We start from the raw sequence: 19,053 nt of genomic DNA on the forward strand, positions 1-19,053 counted from the left end.
CTTTCCCCTTCCTCCTTCCTTCCTCCTTCCTCCTTCCTTCCTTCCTCCTTCCTTCCTCCTTCCTTCCTTCCTTCCTTCCTTTCTCCTTCCTTCCTCCTTCCTTCCTTCCTTCCTTCCTTCCTTCCTTCCTCCTTCCTCCTTTTTGCTTTTCTTTCATTGCTGTATAGCAAAAGATATACAATGTGCATTTCCCCTTTCTAAAAGTTTCTATCTCATTTTCCCTATACAATTTCTTGAAAATATTAGCTTCTCTCCCATGCATATAATTGACATCTTTGTATAGAATTAGTTGGCTGTAAAAATTATGGGCTATTCCCAGATAGTATATTTTATGTTAAAGAGCTTTTTTGATTCAGTTGTAGTGGGATTGTGCCTTAAATTCCAGTGCTCTGGAGGCAGGGGCAGGCAAATTTGGGGAGCTAAACAGCCCCTTGGCTATATAGTGAGGACCAGACTGGTCAGGGATATACAGTGAGAACCTGTTTCAAAAATGCTGTTTTCATTAGTGGAATTTTGTAGAATATTTTGTCCTACAAAGTTTAATTATATATCTCCTGGTTCTTCCTGCTTTAAGACACGTTGGATATTTGGTGTCTTTGAGGTTCCACACAAATTTTAGTCAGTAGTTTTCTTGATCTATGAAGAATTTCATTTTTATTTTGAAAATAATTGTATTGAATTTGTGAATTTCCTTTTGTATTATAGTCATTTCCACAATATTAACGTGTCCATCCCATGAACATGAGACCTTGTGTGTGTGTGTATGTGTGTGTGTGTGTCTGTGTGCATGGCCATTCATTTCACTTTTTTCACGAGAATTTTAAAATTTTCAATTGTGTATGTTTTATTCATCCTTGGCTAAATGTATGCACTTAGGTAATTTATTGATCAGTTGATTGACTAGTTGATTGTAGCTATTGTGAATGGATTGGTTTCTTGATTTGTTCTTAGAAATATTGTCATTAGTGTACTAAAAATCCTATGCATCTGTGTTATTCTGTCACACGAATTTAATGGGTGAATTTATCAGTTTGAAAAAGCTTTATGGAAGTCTACATACAGAATTCCATCATCCTCACACAGGACTAATTTGGCTCCATACCTAACTAATCCATCATGTTTTGTTTTTCTCTTTGTTTTTATTGCTCTGGTTGAGGCTTGCAGCTCCCTGGCAATAGTGAGTGGTAAGAGGACCCTTTTCTTGTTCCAGATCTAAAGGAAACATTGTCAGTATTTTACCATTCAGTAATAAGTTGACTGTGAATTTCTCATACATAACCTCTGTTTTACTGAGAAGAGAAAATGTTTTATTTCTCATTATTTTGTCTCTCCTTTCACAGTGCTTCAGATTGAGGCCAGAGTTTGGTGCTCTCCACGAAGCTATGTTCCTTCACCGTCAATATGCCCCTCATTACCTCTATACCCAGTTTGTTCTTAGTTTTATCGTGAAAGAATGAAAATTTCATTGAATGTATTTCCAGTATCCATTGTGATAATTATATGATTTCTAAACTTCAATTTATTAACAGGGCATGTTGCATTTATTAATTTACGTATGTTAAACCATCCTTACATCCCAGGGACCTTTCCCACTTGATCATCATGGATGATCTTTTTCATGTGGTGTTGAATTCAGTTGCTTTCAAAAGCTGGCTTACTGTTTTCTTCAGCTGCAGTGTCTGTCTTTGTTGGGTTTCTGAATCAGAATAATGCCAATTCCATGAAATTATTTTCAAAATATTCTCTCTGGGATAATATTTGGATGGGTCCAAAAAGAATTATACCATGTCTTCTTTAAAATATTGGTAGAATTTAGCAATGAAGCCATTGGTTCTTTTTTTCCCTTTATTGGGAATGTTTTTGTTACAGATGGAAAATTTTAGCCACTATTGTTATTTCCAGGTTTTAGATATCTTTATACATTATAAGGTGTAATGTTATAATAATCCTCAATGGCCTCTGTTCAGTTTTAATGTCCCATTTTTTATCTAAGATGTCTTATATTCATCTGTTTTTTAAAACAGGTTGACAGCCTCCTTGACAGATGGCAACATATGAGGAATCGTCTGTTGATGGCCGGTCATAGAGCAGTGCTGTCTATGGAGAGCACAGGTAAGAACTCTCTGTTTTAAATGTGTGGATGGCCACTCCATTCAGTCTCATTGGGCCAACATTGGAGTAGCTGAGGATAAAGGATTACATAGCAACCTGAGACACTATCCTATCCATCTGATAATCAACCACATTCTTTGTGGAGGGTGCTTTCTGGATCTAATATAAGGTACAACTATCTCCCCATCTAACAGCTGCATTTATGGATCCAATTTACTTTATGGATCCATTTACTTTGACCGCCCTTTGTTCCCATTTCCTTTCCTTTGGTCTACAAAGTCCCTACACCAAACCCCTGACCAACAAAACAAGTCATATATTCTACTCACAATTTTTATGTACAAATGTCTAAAACTCTTCTCTCTTCATATCTAACTAATACTTTAGTAAAGTACTCAAAGACCTTCTTACATATAAAGTCTGCCTATTCTCTTTATGGAGGAGCCCGGAGTGAGAGTCACATGATCTAAGTGAATGCATTTACTGAGGTAATCTACACCAAGGTATTAAACTATATGGAAATATTACATACTCAATCAGAAATCAGGCTTACATGTATTTTACCCTAGTGGACACAATCTACAGAGCTACATGTCAGTTCAGTGATGGGGGCATTACTTCAGTCATGCTAAGTTAGCATGGGAATTTGAGCCAATTCTTCCTGAAAATCATCTACAAGTATCTAAGTAATGGTGTGAAATGTATATTTTCCTTCATACAGCAGAAATGTTACTGCATTTACACTATCTTATGGCTCAGAGAATTGACATTACTAAGTTCATGTTGGGCAGACCTGGGTATAATATTCATCAATAATGTGGAGGTCCTCAGACTTTACATTAATCTAATAGTTGTTTTTCATGTGACTGTCATTTCAGAAATGCCTATCCTCCTGAATCCAAGGGAATATTTGCTATCCATGTTTGATTTATTACACTGTCTAGCACACATGTACTAAAAGATTACCCAGGGAAGTTTCCAGTTCATATTCACCATGTTCAATTTTCATTCCATCTCTGCATGGCATTAGTATTCTGCACACACTTTAAAATTGATCAATACACCGGTGGTCCCCAAGGCAAGCACAGCATGCTCTTCTCTATAATTCCTATGTAGTAGGGAACTTCTGTGATCATATTCTATTGATGAAAATTGAAAAGAGGGAATTTGCCAAGTCAATAGGCATGTTTTAAAAATCAAAAGCAATATTGATTTCCTCTTCAAAGATACTGCATAAAGTGCAATGCTCACAAGTTTTGTGTTCCATCTCTATATTAAAGGAACTAGATAAAAATTGGATATTAATATCATGGAACACTCTCTTCTCTCTCTGTTCTGTAGTCTGATGGGACTCTCTGAGTTTCTCTTTGGGATTCAGTTTGGCTTCCAATGCACAGTCTTAGCAAGGCAGAAGGAGAGGCAGTTAGTTCAGGGACTTGTGGTGACTCTGTCAGTAATGTCTTCAGAAATCTAGGAAGAAAGATTAGATTTCTGCATTTTCTTGCTTTTTCATAGAATGACCAAAGACATTGTTAAATGTAAGGTAGGACTTGAGGTACAACAAGGGTCTCACTATTTCCCACTGTAAAGTAGAAAGGGGATCAGTGTCATCTCCAGCTGACAGTTCTTTCCCTGATCCAAATTACTTTGCATATTTTTGTACAATGAGGGAGACAACATTGTATCTTTTCAGGTCTAGGGGCCTGTGTTGGTATATTGTCATGATCTAAAATCAATATTATGGACTTTCATCTTACTATCTGTAATGTCCATTTTGACTTTGCAACAATTAACATGCATATTTTATAACCCTTTACTTCACATTCCTTCTCTCTCCTGATTTAATTATCCCTTTCTCAACTAAAACATAACACATTGAACATTTTTTCATATTTCTATTCATCTTTGATTTTAAAATTGTAACTTTTTATTAAATGCTTACTATAAAAACTTTTACTGAAGATTATTCAAACTTCTTTGGGTGAAAAGGTAGGAATTTTGATAGTACAGTTTTCAAGAAAACTGTATATATTGTCATTTGACTAATTGAAAATTCACAGTTATATGTTGACTAATACCATAGGATGGTGCATTTGATGCATAATACATCTTTGTGTGACAAATTTTTACATTTAAATTATTTGAACATATTATTGATTGATATTATGATCAGCATGTTCCCCTAGTATTTGATGGGAGCTTGATACTGATACAATTCCCTTGTTTATGTGCATCGATGGGTGCTAGGGCAGTCATATAAGCATCTTAGTATCCTATTCACTAGTTTATTTAATCCTTTTTACATTACATAAGAATTTTTGACAACTTATTGACATAGACTGATAGATAAATCTATAGACCAATTTAAAGGTATGTTTAGATATAGATGCAGATATATAGATACTTTGTGATACAGGGAGTTGAACATAGATCCTAAAAATGATTGGGCAATAGTTTTACCCCTGAGCTATATTATGAACCTTATTTTTACTTTTCTTGATGTTTAATATTTTTATTGAGTTTTTGTGCATTTCATATAATAGATATGTCATGGTCTGAATGAGAATATCCCCCACAGGCTACAAGTATTTGAGCATGTTGTCCCCAGTGGTGCTGCTGTTTTGGGAGGTCTAAGAAGGTGTGGCCATGCTGGAGGAAGCATGTCACGGGGGTGGGGGGGCCTCAGAGAGTTCTTAAGCCTTGCCAAATCTCCATTCACTCTCTGCTTCCTGTGCCTCCTTGAAGATATGAGAGTTTAGCTTCTGCTCCTACTCCAGTCACTTCTGCCCCCATGCCTCCCTGCCATGATGGACTGTCCTAGTTTGTTTCTCCATTTTGGTGACAGAACATGCTTACCAATACCAACTTGGGGAGGAAATAGTTTATTTGCCTTACATATTCTGTGTCACAGTTTAACACTGAGGGAGCCCAAGGTAGGAACTCAAGGCAGGAATCTGGAGGCAGGAGCTGGAGCATAGGCCATGGAGGAACACTGCTTACTGGCTTACTCCCCTCGCCCATGCTCAACCTGCTTTCTTATGGAACTCAGGCCCACCTGCCCAGGGGTGACACCATCCACAGTGGGCTGGGTCCTCCCACCTCACTTAATAATCAAGAAGATGCCCCACAGACATGGTTAGAGACCAGTTCAATGGAAGAAATTCCCCAGTTGAGGTTCCTTCAACCCGGATGCATCAGGTTGACACTAAAGCTATCTCTTACCCTTTGGAACTGTAAGCTAAATAAGCTCTTCCTTTTACAGGTTCCCTTGGTCAGGGTACTTTATCACAGCAACAGAAAAGTGACTAACACATTTTAATCAAATTTAGACACCCTGTCCCTTTCCACGCCCCATAGCCTCCCCACCAGATTTCAGGTATCCTGTCATATATTAAGTCCTATCTGGTCAAGAATGTCTATCCAGGTCTCCCTCAGTTCAGTTTCACCCACTGGAGTTTTGTCAGCCTATCTAGAATCACTCCCTTAAAAATACTTACTCTCCCTCACTTCATAGAAATCATTTTCCAGTAGTTCTTTGGCTAGAGTTGGGGCCTGCTGCCCATTTCCCCCATTCCATGATGGGTTTTTGTCTGATTCAATCAGCAGAGGTCTTGTGCATGCTGTCACCATGGCTGCAAGTTCATATGAGCGAGTTCCCAGAGGCCTGAAAGTCTCTGTTTCCTTATGTCCATGCACCAAAACTGACTTACAATATTTCTGCCCCCTCTTCTACAATGGTCCGTGAGCCCTGTGTGTGTGAGATTTAATACAGAATTCTTATATGGGGACAGGCACACTGCAGTCTCTTATTCACTAAAACTTAGCCAGCTGTGACCTTCTGTGTACATCACACTGTTATATGAGGAAGCTTCACTGGTGAGAGTTGAGAATTATTAGTATCCTTTCATCTCCCTGTTCTACTACGTTCCAGAATTTTTATTTTTTCCTTTTGAGATGGGGGTCTCATCAGGTTGTCCAGGCTGACCTCAAACTCACTCTGTATCCCATACTGGCTTTGGACTTGACACTCTTCTGCTTCAACCTCCTGAGAAGCTGAGATCACAAGCCTGTACTACAACGTTTGACTAATAAATCTATAGTTTAAACTAAGTAAATTATTTTGGATAAAGAATAAGCATATTATTTGAGGTAATTGAGTTTTGTGGCAGTTTGTGAGAGAGCAAGAAATATTTGATACAGAACGGGACCTGGATGGAGGGGTTTTCCTAACAAAAACAAAACATATGTATGCTGACACTAAGCACTATAACATAGGCTAGAGATAATTACTGAAAATGTGTTATTTACATTCTATATTCCAGAATTCATGGTGGAATAGTCACCTGTTGTAAATATAGAAAAAATAGTGAATTTTGGAATTTTAAAGCAGAATATAATTAAGGCCATTAAGTTGGTTTTATTTTCAAATTTATTCTTAATTTTTTAAAATTTGTTCATTTATTTTTTCTGCATGAGTATTATGCCTGCAAGTAAGTGAGCACATCCCTGTTGTGCGATGCCCCTGGAGGACAGGTGACGGCGTCCATCAGGTGCCCTAGAATCAGAGTGACTGGTGATTCTCAGTTACCACGTGTGTGCTGGGATTCAAATCTCGGTCTTCTATAAGAACAGCCAGTTCTCTGAAGCAATGAGCCATATCTCCAGCCCCTTTAAATTTATTCTTAAAAACATAGTTGCAGAAGGAAATGTACTTAAGTTATACAGATAATTGAAAAAGACTTTGAAGATTTTAGAAATTATTGAATTTCAATATAAATTAGCTTCTGTGGTACTTGAAGAAATATATTGGCTGAGAAACTCATATTGAATGTGTATATTATGTCCTTTCTTTTATAATAAAATTTCTGAAATAACTTGGGTGGTGGCTATTAAAGACTCCTAAACAAGTAATTGTGGAATCATGAGTCTTTCTGCACATCAAAAAGTCATTCATGGGTCGGAGAGCTGGCTCAGCAGGTTAAAAGCACTGGATGCTCTTGCAGAGGACCTGGATTTGATTCCCAGCACCACATGGTGGCTAACAACTGGCTGTAACTCTAGTTCCAGGGGATTCAACACCTTATTCTGACCTCTGTGGGCATTGCATGGCACAGGTGCACTTACATACATATAAGTAACAGATTCAGACACATAAAACCAATTAATAAAATATTTTTTAAATCATTCACTTGGCAGTCAATGAGCTTTGATTAAGTCTGAAAGAGAAGGTAATGTAAAATGAACTACGAGGTCATAGGCAGACAGCATTTTAAGAGTTCTTTAAAGTGTCACCAGTTCATAATAAGTATGCTCTGAGATTGTTCAACCTTAAAATTTAAGAAATAAAAAACACAACAAAACTCATTTTGACCTCTAACTATCGTAAGAACAGAAAGAGCTTGAGAAATTTCCTCACTGAAGACTAATTTCCCATGGCCATTTCAAAAAGGATCAAGTGTCCCAAGTGGGGCAGTTACTTGACAGTAACAGTCCTGAGTGTGACATCCACAGTGTGTCACTGCTTCTCGGGAGAGCTTAGGACAGGCGCATACGGAAAAGAAGAGATTCTCCACACGACTGGTTGCAATATGTATTTATCACACAGTTAAAGCATAACAATCAATACACATCAACAAAAACACTCAAGGGGAAACCCGGTCCTCTAGCAATTCAGAGTCCCAAAGTCTCAAGGGAATACCTTCCAGAGGTTAGTGCTTCCAGTGATCAGTGTGGAGTCACTCAGCGTCCGCCGTGATCACTGCACTCTCCCGGCTGGAGTTGTCAATTCACAGGTTCTGATCATGTCCGGTCGTGGCAAGCTCTCTCCAATCTTCCAATCCTAGAGCAGACCAGGATTCTGCCGGAGTCCTCGATTGGTCTCAAACAGAATTTCAACCTGGCCTTAGGCAGAATTTCAGTCTCTCCGGCGATACGTTGGGATGAGGCCCACAGAGTCAGCATCTTGTGCAGCCAAGCATCGATGAAGTCCTCGAGCTGTCAGTTTTTGTATGTTTCTTTTTGGCGGGAGTCCTTCTGACTTACGTCAGTAACTTTAGCTGTTTCTTGAGATATGCCTTCTCCCATATGATTAATTATCTATCACACACACGCATTCAAGTTACTTAGTTTCGACTCTCAAGTCCCCATCTGCTCCACACAGTTTCACATAGTTTCTGTGTGAAGTGATAAGTGAGCCAGAGAAGCCGAGAAGTTCCTAGTTTCTAGTTTCATTTCAAAGTCACTCTTAATATCCATCTTAATTTATTCCTAATTTCCTAATACATTCAGTACAATCAAGGTAGAAAAACAAAGACAACCAAGTTAGCAGATGGAGACCCATGAGAACCTGGGTGAGCTGCAGGAGGGAGGTCCCATCCAGGCACTGCTCTTTGGCTCCGGAGACTGGAGAAAGCAAACTGAGAAGGGCAGGCTGGAAAAATTTTGGGATGGTTTTGGATCAGTAACATGTTGGTTATTCCCTCTTCTTTGCTTATTGGCTAGAAGTATTTATAGCTGCCCATTGTTCATAACCCACCATTACATATAGAGTATTGGAGTCAAAGAGAAATCACCTACCTTGCAGTGCATGGATGACTGAATCAAAGCTAGTCTGAGCTGACAATCTTCAGATCATAGGGCTGTGACCTGCTTAAACTACTGCCAAGATGAAAAAAGACCACTGGGAATCTGGAAGAAAGAAGATCTTACTGAGGTGAGGGAGAGTCACAAATGATTGGGTCAGTACCAGGACTTTACAATGTGGTTTTGAGAAGAGTCCCAACAGTCTACACCTCTTCATCCTCAACTGCAGCCATGTGACACTGTGGCCCTTTTCATTAGAAACTGTGACATACTTCCTTATACGTCTATGGGGAAGTCCAGTATATTATAGCACAGTGACAACACTTTTACGAGCTTATGATACCAGAGAAAACCTTCAGACAAAGGGTTATGGCTGCTTCCACAAAGAAACCATCAGCAAGACTATTACTGGGGTAATTGTAGGTCACTGAATGTCTACACTATTCCCCATATGTTGTACTTTATCATGTCTTGACATGTTATACTTTCATTTTAAAGGTCATACACACATGATAATTTCTAGACTAACTGCATTTCACAGAATATACTCAAATTTGCCCTCAGGTCAAAGGACTGTCTTCTTTTACGTCATTCTTTGATTTCAGTCACATGGTGACTGACTGAGGTTGTGATTCAATGCACTGAGTGACAGAATGTGTGTAGTATGTGCAAGGGTGTGGGCTCAATATCCTACACCTAAAAATAAGAGCCTTAAAATCTGTGAGGTTGTCTCTCTGAAATGAAAAGTTTTAACACTATCAAAATATATGCTTCAACACATCTTCTGCAACATAATGCTGACACAATCATTATGATGAGCAATAAGAAAATAAACAAGTATGCCCTAGAAATCTTCAACAGATTCCCAGATGTTTCTGACATATGCAGTGTAGAAAGGATATGCTACTGACAAAGTACCAGACATAAAGTTGTTTTTCTATCATCACATAATGAAACTTATTTTTAACCACTAGTTGTAATTTAGAAAATGCACTCTTTGCATAATCTCTAGAGTTAAATGCCAGAGAGAAGAAATTTAATTAAGCACACATAGGTGACACGGTTTTTCCAATAATGTGTTTTTATAAGGTTATAGGGTACAGAACACTTGAACCATAAAAATTTTCTTTATAAGAACTAATTTTTGTGTGAATTTGTTTAAATAAAACAAGCAAAATTTTGACGTGTTGGATTTTTTTTTTCTGATTTCTTTCTTTCCCCAACAAACAAGATATGTGACTTTCACATTTCTTTCTTTGTAAGTTTGATGAACTTTTTACATTTTTAGTCAGTGATTGAAAGAAAAATGTCATTTAATATAAATTTCATGTAATAATACCTACAATTTATGACATGACTTTAGTAAGAATAATTATGCATTTGATTTTCTACTTACTTTAAAAAATAAGTTTATTCAAAGAGTAAAGAAATTTACACTCAGTTTGTGTTACTTTATCAAATGTATTATTTAGTTATGTGAGACTAGAAAATAAGGTAATAATTTTAAAATCATTTAATGAATTTCTTATATCTCAGCAAATGTATAATTATTAAAATATCTGTCTATAGATCAATAGATGTCATCAAACTGATACAGGTTCCTTGTTTTTGAAATGAGAACTTCTACCTAAAAAAATATACAGTCCACAGATTTAGAGTATGTAGACTTTAGAAAACAATAACAGTGGACAGGAAGTTTGGGGTAGTAATAATGGTAGAAATGAGGAAGGGGGTCTTAGTATAAGACAGTACATTGTTTGACATTCTCAAAGAATCAATACAAATATTTTAGAATGTTAATGAGTAGATTTTAGGAAGAAAATGTGAAATCTTTAACAATGGTCTCTGTTTCTCCTTCTCAAAGCAGAAAAACTAATTTCCCAGACTCAGTAAACCAAAAAAACAAACAAAAAAAACAAAACAAAAAAGCAAAAAGACAACAACAAAACAAACCTCACTTTTTACATTTGTCCAGGTGAATGGAGAAATAAGAAATAGTCTAGAGAAGGAGGTGAAATATTTGGAGTGACTCTAAGAAGCTATAAACGTATATGGAAAAGTCAGATCAATACAATGAAGGAAAACAGAAACATGGGGGAGGAAGCACATCATCACACGTTTACTCATACATTTACTGTATGTCTATTTTTTCAGTAAGACTTGAACTAATGCATTTCCTTTTGGTTTTTCATACCATCTAAGTACTATTCTCTCTCCTCTCACTCCCCTTCTATAGCCCTTGCTACTCCTCCCCATTTCCGCTAATACCACCTGTCTCCTACTATCTCCTTCTTGAGCCCCTCTTTCCACTTTATTCCCATGGTTCTACTTCATTCCATTTTCATGGTTCCTGTGGTTACATCAGAATATTTACTCACACCTAGGGATTTGGAACTAGAGAGTCACAAACGAGAGAGAATATATGGTACTTGTGTTTCTAAATCTGTGTTACTTTACTTAGTATAACCTTTTCTGGTGCCATCCATTTACCTGGAAAGTTCATGATATCTTTTTTCTTTACCTCTCAGTAGAACTTCATCATGTAAATGTACCACTTTTTCTTCATTCATTCATTGGTTGACATTTAGGTTTTTCCATTTCTTAACTATTGTGAAAGAGCATCAATTTACATGCCTAGGCAAGTACCTCTGTAGTAGGTTGAATCCATTGGTTATATGTCAAAGAGTGGTAAGACTGGATCATAAAGATCATCCACTATGATCAAGTAGGTTTTATTCCAGTGATGCAGGGATGGTTCAATATACAGAAATCAGTAAACACAATATTATAAATGGGCATAAAGACAAAAATCACTTGATTACCTTGACAGATGTAGAGAAGGCCATTCACAAAATTCAAAATGCATTAATGATAAATGTTCTAGAGGTAATTGAGCTGGATGGAACATTCTTCAACATAATTAAAGCTCTATATACAAACCCACAGCCAACGTAATTATAAATGGAGGAAAGCTTGAAGTATTTCCATTAAAATCAGGAACCAGACAAGGCTGTCTGATATCCACACTGCTTTTCAATACAGTGCTTGAAACTGTGGCTAAAGCAATTAAACAAGAGCAGGAAATTAAAAGAGCACTAATTGGAAAGTAAGAAAACAAATTATCTTCATTTGTAGATGTAATTATACATAATTCCAAAAATTTTACCTGACAACATCTAGAAATCATCATCACTTTCAGCAAAGTTTCAGTTACAAAATCAATCTACAAAAATCAGCAACCTTTCTATATGCAAATAATAATAAGAGAAAGAGTTCAGAGAAACAATCATTCACAATAAGCTTAAAAAATATCTAGAAATAAACCTAACCAAAGACACGAAAGACCTAATCAATGAAAACATTAAATCTTCACAGAGAGAGGGTGGAGAAGACACAGTGAGTCAGAAAGATCCCCATGTTCAGGGATTAGTAAAATCAACATGGCAAAAATGACCCTTTTTATTAAAAGCAATTTACAAATTCAGTGCAATCTCAATCAAAATCCCTTTGACATTGTTTATTGGTACTTTGTGTTTTATAATATCTTATAAAATAATCATTCAAATGAAATGTTAAACAAGTCAATTTGATGATGTTACACAGACTCCATGGATGCAGGTTCTGTAGAAACTGTGTACTAATAAATGATAATACTCAGAATTGTATCACATTGAAATTCAACTTTAATTTTCTTAATTTCCTCATGAATGTTACTATTTATACAGACATAAAATGGAAGAATAGAGAAATACTTTAGGCAAATGAACTCACACACTGGCAAATATATTTTGGAATTAATTATTAAATGCCATTTGTAGTATATTATGTGTGGTGGTTTGAAAGAAAATGTCCCCCATAGGCTCCAAGTATTTCAATATTTTGTCCCCAAATGATGACACTGTTTTGGAAGGCCTTAGAAGGTGTGGCTATCCTGGAGGAAGCACATCACTGGGGGTGGGCTTAGAGAGCTCTTAAACCTTGCCGTATCTCTGTCTGCTCTCTTGTTTCCTGTGTCTGCTGGAAGATGTAGAGTTTAGCCTCCACTGCTCCTGCTCCAGCCACCTCTGCTGCCATGCCCCGCCCCAAGATGGACTGTAATTCCCCCTGAACAGTAAGTTCAAATACACTCTTCCTTCTATAAATTGCTCTGGTCAGTGTTTCTATCACAGCAAGAGAAATGTGACTAATACAGTAATTGGTACCAGAGAGTGGGCTGTTGACTGTGAAGAACCTGACCATGTGGAGTTTTGAAGAAATGTGGAAGACTTTGGAAAGTTGGACAAGAAAAGCAGTTGATTGCTGTAAGCAGAGCTTAACAGGCCATCCTAGTAGGCATCAGGAAGAAAGTAGTGCTGAGAACAATTTAGTTCCAGAGGGAAATAAGCACTGGAGCAGCACTTGGGATAGTTTGGCAGAGTCTGTCTGGAGTCTGCCCATAGCCAAAAAACTCACCTGAGTCTAAGTTGAAAGGCACTGGACTAATTTCTCTGGCAGAAGAAATTTCAAGACAGCGAAATGGTGGTGTGGCTATTAATGGTGAATATTATGCAGATTTACAGTGAAAAAGAGCAAAGGGAGCAGAAACAAATATAAAATGTACAGTTTGCACTGAAAAAAGCACTAGGGTGGTAAATGGTGGATCCCTTTGATAAGGAGATTAAGTGATTAAGGAGGGGCCTAGAGAATTATACTTAAACAGTGGAGAGAGGGCCTCCAGGACAAGACCACACCCAATTAAGCCTCCAACCTGTGGCAGGGGCCACTGAAGAGAAAAGCTTCTAAAATGGATAAAGCAGGCTGGAGTCCATCAAAAACTTGCAGTCAGACTTTGCAGTGTCATTCACCTGATGCTGACTTTAGAGACATGAAAGATGTAAGAGGGAACGGGTAATCAGATCCTCCTCAGTTTCTCAGAGAGTCTCGGAAGCCAGGCAGCACACAGCAGGGGTTTCCCTGCATAGAGAAGGCCCTGGTAGGTCATTATGTGAAGCCATGAAGGGGAAGCCTGGTTGGCAATGGAGACCCCCAGAAGACGTTCGTGATGCCAGAGCTGTGAGGCATCTGCCAAGAAGACCTGAACACAGGGAGTGGTACCAGCACAAGAGAGAGATGTGTGTTACATGCAGCAAAGCTAGAGAGGCTGAACCATCTAAGCCCTTTGGAAGGAAGTCCCAGAAGTTGGACGTGGAGCTACTGGATTTGGTGTTTACCCTACTGGTTTTAGGTCTTGTTTTGGTCCAGTGTTTCCTTTAAATGTCTCCATTCCTCTCTTTTGGAATGGTAATGTGTATTTGGTTCCACTGTATGTTGGAAGTATGTAATTTGTCTTTTGATTTTATATAGGCTTATAGTTAAGATATATACCTTAGACTCAGAAGCGACTTTGGACTGTGGACTTTTGACTAGTACTGAGACTGATAATGACTATGGGAACTTTAAAAAAATTATTATTTTTATTTTATGTGTATTGCCTGCATGTATGTAGTACTACCCATGTCGTTCAATGCCACGAAGGCCAGAAGAGAGTTTCAGATTCCTCTGGAACTGGAGTTAAGAATGGTTTGTAGCCATCATGTGGATGTGGGGAATTGAACCTAGGTCCCCTACAAGAGTGGTCAGTGCTCTTAACCGCTGAGCCATCTCCCCAGCCCCAACTATGGGGACTTTTAAAGTTGGACTAAATGCATTCTGCATTTTATATGGTCATGAGCCTATGGGGGCCAGGGGATGGAATGTGGTGGTTTGAAAGGAAATGTCCCCTATAGGCTCCAATTGTTTGGACATTTTGTCCCCAGATGATGATCCTGTTCTGGGAGGTCTCAAAAGGTGTGGCTATCCTGGAGGAAGCACATCACTGGGGGTGGGCTTAGAGAGTTCTTAAGCCTTGCTGTATCTTCAGTTGCTTTCTCATTTCCTGTGCCAGCTGGAAGATGTAGAGTATAGCCTCCACTGCTCCTGCTCTAGCCACCTCTGCTACCATGCCTCCCTGCCATGATGGATTGTAATTCTCCTGGAACCGTAAGCTCAAATACACTCTTCCTTCTATAAATTTCTTTTGTCAGTCTTTCTATCACAGCAACAGAAAAGTGACTAATACATTATGAACCTAATTGTAGATATAAAAGTGTCACCAATGTGGTACAAGACAAGATTGTGCTTTGTTATGAACAAGAATGTTGTTTTCTTTCTGAGCATGATACCTGTGCTAGACAGCTTCAGTTGTCAACTTGATACCCCTGGGTGGAGTGAGCCATAATTGGGGTATTGCCTCCATTGGACTGACCTGCGGCCATGTTTGTGAGGCATTTTCTAAATTGTTAAGTGATGTAGGAGGACCCAGCCCACTGTGGGCAGTGTCACCCCTGAGCAATTGGTCCTGCATTGTATAAGAAAGCAGGCTGAGTAATAGCTGGGGGAGCAATTCAGTAAGCAGTTATCATCCATGACTTTCAGCTCCTGATTCCAGGTTCTTGCTCTGAGTTCTAACCTTGGGCTCCCTCATTGATGAACTGTGACCCAGGAGATGGAAGCTAAATAAACCGTTTATCCCCCAAGTAGATATCGGTCAGGGTATTTTGTCACAGCAATACAGACACTAACTAGGGAAATAGCTATAGTAGTATTTTACATGTATATGTCTATCTAATACGATCTCGTAGTTGGGTTAACTTGTGTCATTAATCGGTGAGATATACGTATTTCTTAATGAGTGACATAAGGTTTTACAATATCATTAAGTAATGCTTTGGCAGATGCTAAATTACAGTTTTATGCAGAAAACTTCATAGGATGCCTTATTATATGCCAGGTGAATTATTTACAATTAAGAAGGTTTTAACAGATAACAATTTTAAAATTAGTGCTTTCACAGTGAAATTCAAACAAATTAATAATTATAATTGATACACTGAATAGGAATTAAGTCTAAGTATATCGTGGAAGATCTTCCATAATTTATACACATATATTTTAATGATCCAATTAGAACTTGGCAACAAATACAGAAATAATTTGCTTCATATTTATTCAAAAATGACATATGCTTATATTGATCTTTTATTTAATGACAACTGAACCAGCAGGTGAAGTACAACGAATTGTATAGTGAGATTTGGCAGCCCTGGATCTTTAATCAATGATATTTATCTGTTTGCTTTTTTGTAATTACTCATATAAAGTACTTTTGAAAGCCTCATTTCGTGTTTTTGTTCATCCTTATGTTTATATGTAGTTTCCTTTCTCTTATATGATCCATGCTATCATTGGAGCCAAGAACCTGTGATTGGATAGATCATAGACCATACTGGAGAACATTTAACTATTTTTCTGCTAAATGAATATAGTATCAAACCAACTCCTAATGACTCGTCATTATGCCCATAGACTAATGAATCTATCAGTCTTTCCCAGAGAAGCTTCTTCTTGAGTTAGATGGTGATTAGGATAGAGACCCAAAGTAGTCAATGAACAGAGAACAAGTAGTTATCCCTAATTGGGATACTTATACCCGCCCCCCCAAGGTTCAGGAAAAGTGAAGGAAAAGGAGGTGAAAGGACTTGAAAGCCAAGGCAGTGGATGTCTGTAGTGAAACACTTTTCCAGACTGAACAGGACAGTTGCACATGTGGACACCTAGCTCTCCTGGCTGCATGCAGGAGACCTGCTCAGGCACACACAATCTCCTCGTGGAGAGGCAAGGTGGGCACCGATTATCATCTTCCTTCTTTCTCTGCTCTCTTCCTTTCCTTCCCTTAATTACTCTAAGGTACACCTTATGAACAATAATTTCTCTATGGCAGAATGATAATTCTCCTCTACTTATGAGTTTTAAGCTATGTATTTAGCTCATGCCCAATATATACATAATAAAACTTTATACTGATGTAAAAGCTAGTTTCTTCTTATTGGAGGATTTTATGATGTTTAATTAAACATGTTTGGTTAATTAAAAATGTTAGGATTGGTAAAGAGTATGTGATGATCAAATCATTTCACTCACTGAGTTTCAGTGCATATTTTAATGGATTTTTGAAGATTGAGACATCTAATTTCTAAGGTGCAATAAACTTGTTGTTTATTGAATTTCACTCAAAATGTTATTGTGTAAATAGAAGTGTGATGATGTCAAATATATTTTTGTAACTTGATTTTGTACCAAAGACTCTTGTGGAAACAAACACATTAGCAAAGTTTGATTACTAAAGATGTCATAAGACAAAAACCCACAAGGGGAAAATCCTCATTTTAACTTATGGATCAATAACCTCAATATAAAAGTCAAAATATAAAAGTAAAAATCCTTTCCAGATGCCTCAGGGAGTGTTTAGCATCCATTGATAGAATTTTACAAGAGCAAAATAACAATGAAACTTCAAATAATTTAATGATATTCTCAATCATCTTAAAGACTAGTAGATATATGTGTCAGACATAACAAATGTTTGGACTAGATCAGCTATTCAAAACAAAGACACTGGAAGTTATTCAAATAAATAGTCAAAGAAAGGGAATGTGAAATACAAGAAACTTTTAAAATAGAACTGAAATTAAATATCCATTCTAACTCTAGATATTATATAACTGCCTTAAAGTCATTTCAATAAAATAAAAGAGAAGCCCGCAAAATGGCTCATCATGTCAAGGCGCTTGTTACCAAGTCTCAAGACCTGAGCTGGAGTCCAGAAACCCATGTTGTGTATGGAGGGAACCAACTCCCCCCACAAGTTTTCCTCTGACCTCCACATGCAGGCTGTGCCATGTGCACACTGTGCTCCCTAATACAGACAAAAGAAAATAAGTGGACGAATGAATGAATGAATGAATGAATGAATAAGTAAGTAAATAAATAAATATAGGAGAAAAGGGAGAGAATTGCTGTCTCTGGAAAAAATTTGACCATTCTCTTTTCGAAAATTCATCATTTGTTTTTAAAGTCATTCTTCATGTGTTAAAGTCTTGAAACCACACATACTGCCTTTATATGATAATCTGTCTGGAATATTTGCTTCACAGAGCAGTTGCTCAGAAACTTAAACTAAGACTTTTTGAAGAAGCTAACACATAAAATTTACATATCACCTTTATGTGAGAGTTACATTCTTGTGGTTGTATATAGAAAAGTACAGCCCTTGGGGGCCAAGGCAACCTTAAGATAATGGCCAGCCTTAAATGCACAACTAGACATTATTAGAGAATGGGAGAGGAGGCAAGGAACATGAAGGAGAGAGTAGACTAGAGAGAGGGAGAGAGGGAGGGGAGGGGAGCGGAGGGGAGGGGAGGAGGAAAGAAATTAGCTGACCAAAACATCTTCTGAGCTGAATTTCCCCAGATAGGATCAAGGACACATGTAGCCCTGTTTGCCCCAGCAACCACACTTGCAACCATATAGGAAAAAGTAGACTGAAAGCAAAGCTGAGGGAGCGTGTAGAAAAAACACACAGAGAAAGGGAATAGGAGCCTGGCTGCACCTCACCTGAACTCCACTCGGCCTCTGGATTTTTCACTTTCATGAGCCAGTGTAAGTTGGGTTTTCTATTTCTTGTTTCTTGGAACAAAATGTATCCTCCACACCCTTCCCCACATCAGAATTAAACCAGTGTAGAGGTTCGTGCTAACAATTTTTTCTCCTCCCCTTTGGTGAAGTTGCTAAGATCAGCATATTTCAGCTAAAATAAATCCATTATTAGATTCAACAATATTGTCAGGCCTGGTGGCACACTCCTATAATCTTGGCACTCAAGGAATGTCAAGAGTTCAAGACTAGCCTGACTGGGCTATGTATACAGTGGGTTCCAAGCCAGCCTGGGCTGTAGGATGATACCTTGTCTCAAAAAGCTAGAGAGATGGCTCAGCAGTTAAGAGAACTGACTGCTCTTGCAGAGGACCCAGGTTTGGTTCTCAGCACCCACATGGTGGCTAACAATTGTCTATAACTCTCAATTCTAGGGAATCCAAAGCCTTTTTCCTGGTCTCCATGGGCACTGCATGCACAGGTGCACTTACATACCTGTAGGCAAAATAAAATATACATAAAATAAAAATAAATCAAAAAATATTAAGAAAAAAAAGCAGCTGGGTATGGCAGCACACCCTTTAATCCTAGCCCTGGGAGGCAGGAGCAAGAGGATCATGAGTTCAAGCCTCTGGGCTAACATGGGACTCCAAAAAAAAGTTTAAGTCTGCCGGGTGTGGTGGCGCACGCCTTTAATCCCAGCACTAGGGAGGCAGAGGCAGGCGGATCTCTGTGAGTTGGAGGCTAGCCTGGTCTCCATAGTGAATCCAGCAGCTAGTGCTACAGGGAGACCCTGTCTCAAAAAGACTAAAGGAAAAAAAATTTAAGTCAACTATATTTAAGGATGAG

The sequence above is a fragment of the Nannospalax galili genome, unplaced genomic scaffold, assembly GCF_000622305.1.
Source record: "Nannospalax galili isolate Female #2095 unplaced genomic scaffold, S.galili_v1.0 scaffold1006, whole genome shotgun sequence".
Classification (NCBI taxonomy): Eukaryota; Metazoa; Chordata; class Mammalia; order Rodentia; family Spalacidae; genus Nannospalax; species Nannospalax galili.